Genomic DNA, 10,263 nt, shown 5'->3' with positions numbered 1-10,263 from the left:
CTGTGTCTGCTTGGTGTCCTGGGAGTGGCCAGGGGGTGTTTAAAGGAGCTGGTGGCTTTGCAGTGCCTCACATCAAACACAGGGTGAGGTGGCTTCTTTCCTGCAACTTTCTACCAAAAACAGTGCAGAGATAATTACGAAACAATGGGATGTAGGAATTGAAGCTGTGCCCATGGGGGAGATTTTTGGAGAGCTGTCGAGGTAAGAAGCCCCAGGGTTGCACTGAATGCTCTCTTCATACAGAAATCATTTGTGGCAGCTCCTGGCAGAGCCTGGCAGCAGTCAGGGTGTGGGGTTTAGTACCAAGCGCTGTGGAAATGGCCAGTTAATGACTGCATGCCACTACAAACTCAGGGAATGTGTTCCACAGCTGCTCTCACAGTGCAGCGTGCCCAGAGTGCTCAGGTGGGGTCCATGTGCAGGTGTCTGCTGCCAAAGCTGGGCAGGATGGTCTGTACAGAGCCAGTGAAGCTGCTGCTCTGCCTCAGTTCTGCCTCTGTGTAAAACAGCTCAGAGACCCAGGCAGAGCAGGGTTGGTGTGTTCATCCAAGCACCATGAGAGTTTTGATGAGCAGAAGCCTGATGAAACTGGGGAGGCAAAGGGAAAGGAGGGAACTGCTGCCCGTGAGGAAGGATGCTTCTCTTAAAAAAAATCACATCCTTTAAAATGAAAGTTGTGCTTAGTGTTGCTTTGAGAGCGCAGCTTGGATGGGGGTTTGTTTTGGGTTGTGCTGGGGGTGGTTGGGGTGTGAATTTAAAGGCTTGGGTTGTGCTGTGTTAAATTTGATTTGATGTGTTCTTGGGGCTTGGATGGCACATATGAAAATAGCCCTGGCACCTCTGGAAAGAGCCCTGGCAGCCCTGGCAGTAGCCCTGATCCGAGCCAGGCTGCTGGGCAGGAGGGGCGTGGCCCTTAAAGCATGGCTGGAGCTGCTTTTAATTTCTTTTGGGGTTTTGTATTGAGACATTGGAAAGCAAAGCCTTGGGCTGCTGGCAGTGGGGCAGCCAAAGCCATTTCACTGAGCTCCCTCTCAGCTGTGTGTACTTCATGCTGCAGATTTCAGTGGGATGGGAAGGCTCTCAGGAAACAATTCATCCTGATTGTGTTCTTCAGACCTTCCCTGGGCTTTCTGAGTGAAGCACAGCTAATCTGGACCCGAGTCCAGGGAAAAGCTCAGATCTGAAGTGTTTGGTGAGAGCAATGAAGCTCCAGTCCCTCTGCAGCAGCAGCTGAGAGCTTGGCAGAAATCTCAGCTCTGGGCTCAGCTCTGGGTTCAGAGAGCTCTGTCACACAGGGAGTTTGGGATGGTCTGGGGCTGGTCCTTGGGCAGTTCTGTGTCACACAGGGGCTTTGGGACAGGTCCTTGGGCAGTTCTGTGTCACACAGGGAGTTTGGGATGGTCTGGGGCAGGTCCTTGGGCAGTTCTGTGTCACACAGGGAGTTTGGGATGGTCTGGGGCAGGTCCTTGGGCAGTTCTGTGTCTCAGGGGCTTTGGGATGGTCTGGGGCAGGTCCTTGGGCAGTTCTGTGTCTCAGGGGCTTTGGGATGGTCTGGGGCAGGTCCTTGGGCAGTTCTGTGTCACACAGGGGCTTTGGGACAGGTCCTTGGGCAGTTCTGTGTCTCAGGGGCTTTGGGACAGGTCCTTGGGCAGTTCTGTGTCTCAGGGGCTTTGGGATGGTCTGGGGCAGGTCCTTGGGCAGTTCTGTGTCTCAGGGGCTTTGGGACAGGTCCTTGGGCAGTTCTGTGTCTCAGGGGCTTTGGGATGGTCTGGGGCAGGTCCTTGGCAGCCTTGCTGGGAGCACAGCGGCACTGCTGGGTGATCCCACTGATTCCCAGAGTGACCCCACTGACTCCCAGAGCCATCCCACTGACTCCCAGGGCCTGGGCAGGGCAGCCCCAGCCCCAAACATCCTCGGGGTTCTGCTGGCAGGGCCGGCTGCTCCCACTGGGAGCTGCAGAGTGAGAGGAGTTGAAATCCTAAGGAGAAAAACCTGCAAGCAAGGGAGCCTGGCTGCAGCGGGCTGAAGGAAGAAATACACACATTAAATATCCCAACAAACTGCCTTTAGCTGTCTGAAAAGCTGCAAAAAACCCATTTCAAACGTCCTGGGTTTGAATCAGTTCCTACAAGCACACACTGCATTCCCAGCTCACATGCTTGCTCTGCTTTTGATTTTCCCTTTTGGCAATTTATTCAGAGTAGAGTTAGTGGGTAGAATCTCAGAGGAGAATAAAAGCCAGTGTTTTGAGAACTAATGAAGTAATTATCTAAAGCATTATTTACAAGGATTATTTGGAAGATAATGAGACCCTTTAATTGTGTTTGTTCTGCACAGCTAGCCGTTCAATAATTCAGGGTGTTGCCGTACAATTTTCTCTATGTTTGCACATTTTTTGTTTAGGAAAATGTCACGTTTTTATGCCTGTGTAAAGCTGAAATCTGGGCATTGTCTGTCACAGGGAAATCCCCTGCTCACCTCGGCTGCAGCAGGGGCTTTGGGGCTCAGGCTTCTGCAGGGTGAAGTGGGATGGGAGAAACAGGGTGCAGTGAAGCTGCAGCTGTTAAAGGCTGCTCTGGCTTTGCTCCTATCCACTGGAATATCTCCACACTTTCATTACTCCACTGATGTTCCTCTCAGCATTCCTCTCACTGGAGCTGAAGCTTGACTTGCAGTTTATTTTCATTTTGGGAGCCGTGATGTTCAAATGTGAGCTTTTTTAAAAGAGCTCATTTGCATAGGGGAAATTCAGAGCATCATTAACGTTTCAGCAGCTAATAAGAATTCCACTGCATCTGCTAAAATAACGAATTCTGCTTAAGCAGAGGTCGGCAGCGCCCTGGGGAGAGGCACCTCCTGAGCTGCCCTGCAGCGGGGCAGGGAGGGTGGGCAGAATCCACTGGGGCACCTCGGGCTGAGGGCTGCCAGCTCTGCCCAGGCTGCTGGTCTGGGGGGAGAGGAGCTGCCAGGGATGCCCCGGTGAGCCCAGGAGCTGCTGCAGGGGGCTGCTCCCCCACTCCTGCTGCTCTGGGCAGGCAGCCCGTGGGGAGAGCATCCTTGCTGGAGTCTCTTTGACGTGTGCTCCCTGGGACCTTCTGGAGCACCAGAGCAGGCAAGAGTTCCTAAGGCTCAGGAAGCAGGGCAGGGTTAGCCTGCACGTGGCTCTGTGCAAAAACTCCTGAAAGAAATGCATTGAAATGTGAATCAAGTGAGATTCTGAAATACCTGCACAAGGACAAGTGAGCTGCTTCGCTTCAGAAATCCCAGGCAGCATCTCCAAAGCCAAGCGGTGAGAGCCAGGCCTCGAGGGAAAGGAAAGGAAAGGAAAGGAAAGGAAAGGAAAGGAAAGGAAAGGAAAGGAAAGGAAAGGAAAGGAAAGGAAAGGAAAGGAAAGGAAAGGAAAGGAAAGGAAAGGAAAGGAAAGGAAAGGAAAGGAAAGGAAAGGAAAGGAAAGGAAAGGGAAAGGGCTGGCTCACTCTGTGGAAGGTCAGAAGTGGCAGAGGGCAGCTCAGGCTCTCTCCAGGGGTGAGATGCTCCCAGCCCCTTTCCTGCTCTCAATCCCACTGTAGCTGCTCTGTGCTGGAGCCCCCAAGGCAAACCAGCCACTTCCAGCAGTGGATGGGCCCTTGATGAGAGAGCAAGAGGAGGACAAGGTGCTGAGCAACCATTTCAGCCCAGGGCAGGCCAGAGTGTGGCTGAAAAGTTGCCTGGGCTTTTCTTTCTTCTTTTCTGAAGGGGTGGAGTTACAGGCAGCAATTTTAAATAAGCATTTGAAAAACCTTACCACGTGGAGGAACTCTACGTGGCCTTGTCAGTAAAATGCTTCGTGGTGCAGGATATGCCTCTGGCATGCAAACCAATGAATTAAACCCCCAAGTGCTGGGGTTTGGTGGGGAGCTGCAGGGGTGGAGGTGCTCTGTGGGACAGAAAGCGTGGCCAGCAGTGAGCCCCAGGCCAGGAGCTCCTCACAGCAGGGCTGGGCTGTAATCACAGTGCCAATTCCCTCACTCACAGCTCACTTTGGGTGTCCTGCTGCCCCTGAACTGGGCTGCAGAGGCAGATTTTGGAAACCAGAAAGGTTTATCCCCACAACCAATGGTCCACGATGAGGATTCCGTTTGAGTTTGGGTCTCTGCTGGCTTTCCCACGGGGCTTGCCTGGCCTGTGTTTATCTCCCTGCATCTGACATCAGCGATGCTGATGTTACTGTCCCAGGGCAAGCATTCCAAACATCCTCTGTTACAAATAATTGCAGCTCCTTTTCGTGTCCCCACGTTAAAAACAGTCCCTGCCTGCTGTGCTGCCCACCAAGTGCTTCGCTGCTTTAAATAAATCAATTTGCATGTGTGGAAGGGTGCATTTAGACTACTCCCACAGTGCAGAGCTATTTCTCACCACGCATTTACACAGTTCCTCAATAGCTACTGATGGCAGGATTTCAAAGTTCACCTAAAATGAGGGTGAGAACCACTCTGGGAAGCACACAAGAGTGCCCAGCGGGTCTGCACAGTGCTCAGCAGAGAAGGGCACGGGCCAGGGAGAGCTGCCAGCTGGGGCTGGAGGGAATTTTGGGAATGTTGGGGTACAGGAATCCAGCCCAGGTCACCCCTGCCAGCACAGCCTGGGAGGCTCTGCCCAGCCCAGGACTGACAGCTGGGCACGCCTGGGCTCCCCTGGCTGTGAAACTATTTACAGACAGATTTTGTCAGAGCTCCCATTTATACAGCTCCCCTCATGGATGTTTGGGCATGGCTTTCCTTCCAATATGAGGCAAATAAAACCACAGTCTTAGAAAGAAAACACAAACTCACAGGACAATAACATTCAGCAAATGCTGACATGCATTTTTAATCACAGCTAATACGTTTGGTTTTTTAAACCCTAAAATAACAGAAATTACCACAAAGTTCAGGCGAGATTGAAGAAAAGGAAGGCAAAATCTCTGTTGCCCCTCAATCCAGCTGGGTTCACAGATCCACACTAGCGCTGGTTTGGATTCCAGATCTGCTTTCTGCGTTTTCCTCCTCAGAGCTGGTGCATTGCTAAGGCAAGCACGTGCTGAGCAGAGTGACTCAGACCTGTGGGCCAGGATGCTTTTCTTGGGTTTCCAGCGAGCACTTTTCATCCTGCACAGATATAAATAAGTGCCCCTGCTGACTTCCCACCATTTATACTAGAAAAGTGAACGTGGCATTACTTTAATGGCATTAAAAGATCTCTGTGTTCAAAGGGGAGCTGTTTCATTAACATCTGGTGTAAGCTTGGAAGTTCTGCTCTTACACCCTGGCACCCACAGAGCCACAGCACAGGGCATAATGCACAGGAGAAAAGGAAAAGCTGGGCTGAATGGCTGTAAATGATCAAAATTGGATAATTCTGAGATCTGACTGGAGAAGAGAACAAACTCCAGACTTGCTTTCCCAGAGAGACCTCCTTGCTTGGCACTGCCAGGTGAGACCTCAGATGGGGCTGAGCACCCGTCCTGCTGCCCAAGCAGAGCCAGCCTGACTCAGCAGCAGGGACAGAGCATGGAGTCAGGGTGCTGGTGCTTGGAAAAAAGAGATCTCACTCTGTTTACCCTGTGGGAGCGGTCTTGCTTACACAAGATTAAATGTTATGTAAAGTGAAAGAGCAGCTGCTCTGCAGTGCTGCAGCCAGCAGCAGCGAGGGCCAGGGGCAGCTCAGAGGGCAGCCCTGGCACAGAGAGGGACCAGCCCTGGGTCAGGAGAGGGAGCAGCCCTGCTGAGCATCCCTGGCACAGTGAGGGACCAGCCCTGGGTCAGGAGAGAGGGACCAGCCCTGCTGAGCATCCCTGGCACAGTGAGGGACCAGCCCTGGATCAGGAGAGGGAGCAGCCCTGCTGAGCATCCCTGGGTGAGGAGAGGGAGCAGCCCTGGGTGAGGAGAGGCCGAGCTGCCCTGGCTCAGCTGCCCACGTGCTCTGGGATGTTTATTTGGGTTTGTACCTCCTGGCAGGCAAGGCTGGCTGCACTGGCTGTGCAGGCTGTGACACTGACGTGATTTACCCACATGTCCACGTTCTAAAGAGGAACCAAGGCTGAAGGGTTTGTCCCTAAGGCAGCACTGGCTGCTCCTCTGCACCCTGCGCTGGTCCCTGGGGAGCAGCAGAGGAGCAAAGGGCTCCCTGTGAGCTGCAGGGGTGCCCCTGTGCCTGAGCAGCCTGTGCCACCCCTGTGCCACCCCTGTGCCACCCCTGTGCCACCAACACCCTGCTGCTCTGCCCTCCCTCCAAATTCCCAGTGGGAATTCCTCCGGGGATGGCCAGGACACAAACCAGGTGCAAGGACTGTGCCAGGAGGGGACAAACACGGTGATTTCAGGCCAGCAGCGTCACCGAGACCGCCCAGGTGTGTCCTGAAGGGTTTCAATCAGCTGCTGGTGAGTTTTGTTCCACAGTCCAGAGAGGGCAACAGGGCAGCAAAGCAAACACTGGGAAGTCTCCAGGCTGCAGAGCTGTGGGCAGCAGCTCAGGGAGGAGCAGCTCAGTAAATATTAAGAAGAGCAGGGTGAGAAGAAGCTTCCAGAGCTTCCCTGCCAGGGGCTGGGGCACCTCTCGTGGCACTGCCACCATGCAGAGGTGAGGAATGGCAGGTGAGGAGCACTCTGCACCTTGCCCAGCACCGGGCACACGAGATTCACCTCGGGTCTGCCTTCCCTGGCATCTCTGCTTCGTGTCATGGCCCAGCACAAATCACAAATTAATTACACAAATTACACAAATTACAAGTAACTCTTTGCAGTTTTGGGAGTTAATGTTGTGAAAGTTAACCTGTAACAGGACTATCCCATTATGACTTTTCTTCTTTCCTCTTCCAATTGGAGTTATTTACTGTTTGTATTCTAAGATAGCTAATTTAAAGTATTGGCCAATTTGTAGTGATCCCCCTAAAAAAAAACAAAAACAAAAACAAACAAACAAAAAAAACCCCACCAAAAAACCAAAAAACTAGATGCTGATGTTAGATGCCTTTCGTGATGATTCTGGCATATTTGTCTGCACGTGTGGCTTGTGTGAGGGGGAATCAACTTCTTTCCAAAAGCCCTGGAGCTGAGGCCGGCCTGGAAGAAAGAAGCAGCGGGGCAGCCCCGGGATGCCCTGGAGATGGAGGCACAGCCCCGTTTGCCTGCAGAGAAACTGCTTTTCCAGCTCCCCAGCGTGACACTGCTTTTCCAGGGACACTGGGGGGCCTCAGTGGAAGGCGGCTTCACCTGATGTTGGCTCTGATCCATCTTTTCTGGTCACTAATGGATCCACTCTCCAGAGCTTCCAGCGCTTCTCCCCTCGCTAGATACAGACACGATAAGAAATGCTTTAAAAAAATCAATACACACTTAAGTGTTTGGCAGCTCCCAGGATTTTACTGGATCGTTTACTCGACAGTTTAATGCCTAATAGAAGAAACGCGCCCGTTAAATATTCACCTGCAGATTTGGCAGATACACCTCGGCTGTTCTCTCTGACTCTTCACTCATTCCCACAAAGCAGTTTTCATCGCACAGAGCCCGGCCCGGCGCTGATGGGCCCGAGGCAGGGGCAGTGCGGGGATGGGACAAATTCCGGCCTGGGCCGCAAGTCTGGACTGAAAATTCCTCGGCGTTCTTGCTTTAAGCTCAGCGTGGGTGGGGCAGCGGCAGCGCTGCGCATCGGGCACCCGCGGCTGCCGGCGGGACTGCCCGGGACACCGGCACGGCTCGGTTCGGTTCGGCACGGCTCGGCTCGGCTCGGTTCGGCTCGGCACGGCTCGGTTCGGCACGGCTCGGTTCGACACGGCTCGGCTCGGCTCGGCTCGGCACGGCTCGGTTCCGAACGGGCACCGGGCCCGGCACGGCACGGCTCGGTTCGGCACGGCTCGGCTCGATTGAACAGTGGGCTCGGCACGGCTCGGCTCGGCACGGCTCGGCTCGGCACGGCTCGGTTCGACACGGCTCGGCTCGGCACGGCTCGGCTCGGCACGGCTCGGCTCGGCACGGCTCGGCTCGATTGAACAGTGGGCTCGGCACGGCTCGGCTCGGCACGGCTCGGCTCGGCACGGCTCGGCTCGGCACGGCTCGGCTCGGCTCGGCACGGCTCGGCTCGGCACGGCTCGGCTCGGCTCGGCTCGGCTCGGCTCGGCTCGGCACGGCTCGGTTCGACACGGCTCGGTTCGGCACGGCTCGGCTCGGCACGGCCCGCCGCAGCCGCGGAGAAGCGGCGCTCTGTTGCCATCCAGTGGCAAATGCATCGCCCCGCGGAGGGGAAGGGAGAGGGAAAAGGAATTGTCTGTTTTTCATCTTTCCTGTCTCTGTGCTGTGACTGATCAGGCAAGATTGGCTCTTGTTCACTCACAGCGCGAATGAAATGTCTGAGCAAGAAAACTTTCAAATAAAGCACTTTACGCTATGATTTTTGAAATAATTTGAATGAAATTCTTTCCCTCAGACAAAGCTTTAGCAAGAATGACATGAAAAATGTAATTTCTCCTTACCAGGCTGTCAGCCCTTCATCTTCATTGACACTGTCATCCAATAACACTGCTGTCATCACAAAAACAATCACCAGAATGCTGCCTCCAAAGCAGAAAATGCACTTTGTCAATGTTAGGTCTCAACATCTGCAAAGTATCAACAAACAATCCAAAAGCATAAAAGATCTGGAGATCCAGCTGCTGCAAGGGGAGTGTGCAGAACAAAATCAGCTGGGGTGCCTGAGGAGAGGTAAAAATCCACTGCTATTCTTAATCTCAAACTGTGCTGGTAAACAGTTACAGTGAAAAGAGTTTATTGATAGGTGAGTTAAACCCAAAATATTTATCTGTCCATTTCTCACTAAAACAGATAATTTACACAACATTTAATAGCAGTAAGCTGTCCTGTGTGGAGGAGTTTGGGTCAGAATCCACAGCTCTTCTGGTTTAGACTCGAGACCTCCACTGAGGATGTGAGCTGGCACTTTGCAGTTCTCTGTGCCATTCCTGCACTTTGTGTTTGTACCCCAACATCAGACTGCCCTTGGCATTGTCCTGTGCCAATTCTTTGCTCTGCCAGCAGCACCTCTGAGCGCCGTGCCAGCAGCAAACCCTGCGGGAGGAGCAGCTCCCATCCCAAAGGAATTGTTTCCATTCCCAAAGGAACAGATCCCATTCCCAAAGGAACAGCTCCCATTCCCAAAGGAGCAGCTTCCCAGCTCCTATTCCCAAAGGGCCCAGCTCGTGTCCCACCTGGCCCAGCTGCAGCAGCGGCCAGAGCAGCACCCGGAGCTTTGGGGCAGACACGGAGTGACTGCAGGAATGCAGGAATGCAGGAATGCAGGACTGCAGCTCCACTGCTGCTGCCAGAGACTGGGGCAGACACAGAGTGACTGCAGGAGTGCAGGAGTGCAGGAGTGCAGCTCCTGCTGCTCTGGAGCACAGGGTCACCGGGGCAGGCACACAGTGACTGCAGGGTCGCAGCTCCACGGCTGCAGCAGGGCAGAGCCCTGCTCAGGCAGAGTTGCTGTGGCACAGCCGTGGCACAGTCACCCAGTGCCAGGGCAGCAGCGCAGGCTCCCCGTGTGCCGGGGGCAGCTGCTGGCACAGCTCCGCAGGAGCTGCAGGGCTGCAGACAGCTCTCCTGCATCCCTGGGCAGGCCTGGCAGGGCGCAGGGCTCATCCCGTTTGCTTTGCTGCAACAAACCCTGCAGCTCTGGCTGCTCATCCGGAGGGGAGCACAGCCCAGCTCTTGGGACATACTGTCAGTAATGATTCCATGGCATTGCTCCGTGCTCATGGAAAGAACGTGGCGTTCATTACAGCCTGTGAAAAGTGTCACAGTTTAAATGGTATTTCATAGAGCCCTTATCATCCACAGAAAGGTGTTTTTGCTCTCCCTCCTTCTCCAAAGAGTGTCTGTCAGAAGGGAGGGTCATTCCTTGGGGATTCTTATCCTGGAGGATTCCATGGCACACAGAGCTGTAATTCCTTTTCTTCTCTCAGCAAAACTGTTAGATATGTTATGTATATTCTTACATGCCAGTAGCCATCAACAGCACAACTGCAGCCAGGAAAAATTATTATCAAGCTATATACTTAATGCTGGTATTTGGCCACACAAACTATCAAAATAATAATAATATGTTTGTGATAAATCTAACAGTTCCAGTAAAATGTCAGTTCTCATCTGCTGTGGCATAACAAGTTGCATATGTCAAATTTTTATGACTCAAATTGCTAAACATGTTCTTGAGATAAAGAATATGTTTTAAAACCTTCATAGCAGCGAGTCTGTA

At 53.2% G+C, this 10,263-nt stretch overlaps 1 protein-coding gene across 1 annotated transcript in view; it reads left to right on the top strand.

The window, feature by feature from the left end:
- The first annotated feature begins 68 nt into the window (after window positions 1–68).
- Window positions 69–10,263, top strand: part of RIMBP2 (RIMS binding protein 2) — a 98,012-nt gene continuing 87,817 nt past the window's right edge. Inside the window, exon 1 of the mRNA XM_085593395.1 lies at window positions 69–201. The gene's annotated coding sequence lies outside the window, so the exon portion shown is untranslated. The remainder of the gene's footprint in view (window positions 202–10,263) is intronic.

This window comes from Lonchura striata, chromosome 15, assembly GCF_050655825.1.
Source record: "Lonchura striata isolate lonStrDom1 chromosome 15, ASM5065582v1, whole genome shotgun sequence".
NCBI lineage: Eukaryota > Metazoa > Chordata > Aves > Passeriformes > Estrildidae > Lonchura > Lonchura striata.
The sequence above is the reverse complement of the archived record's forward strand: the minus strand, read 5'-3'. Positions and strand labels throughout refer to the sequence as shown.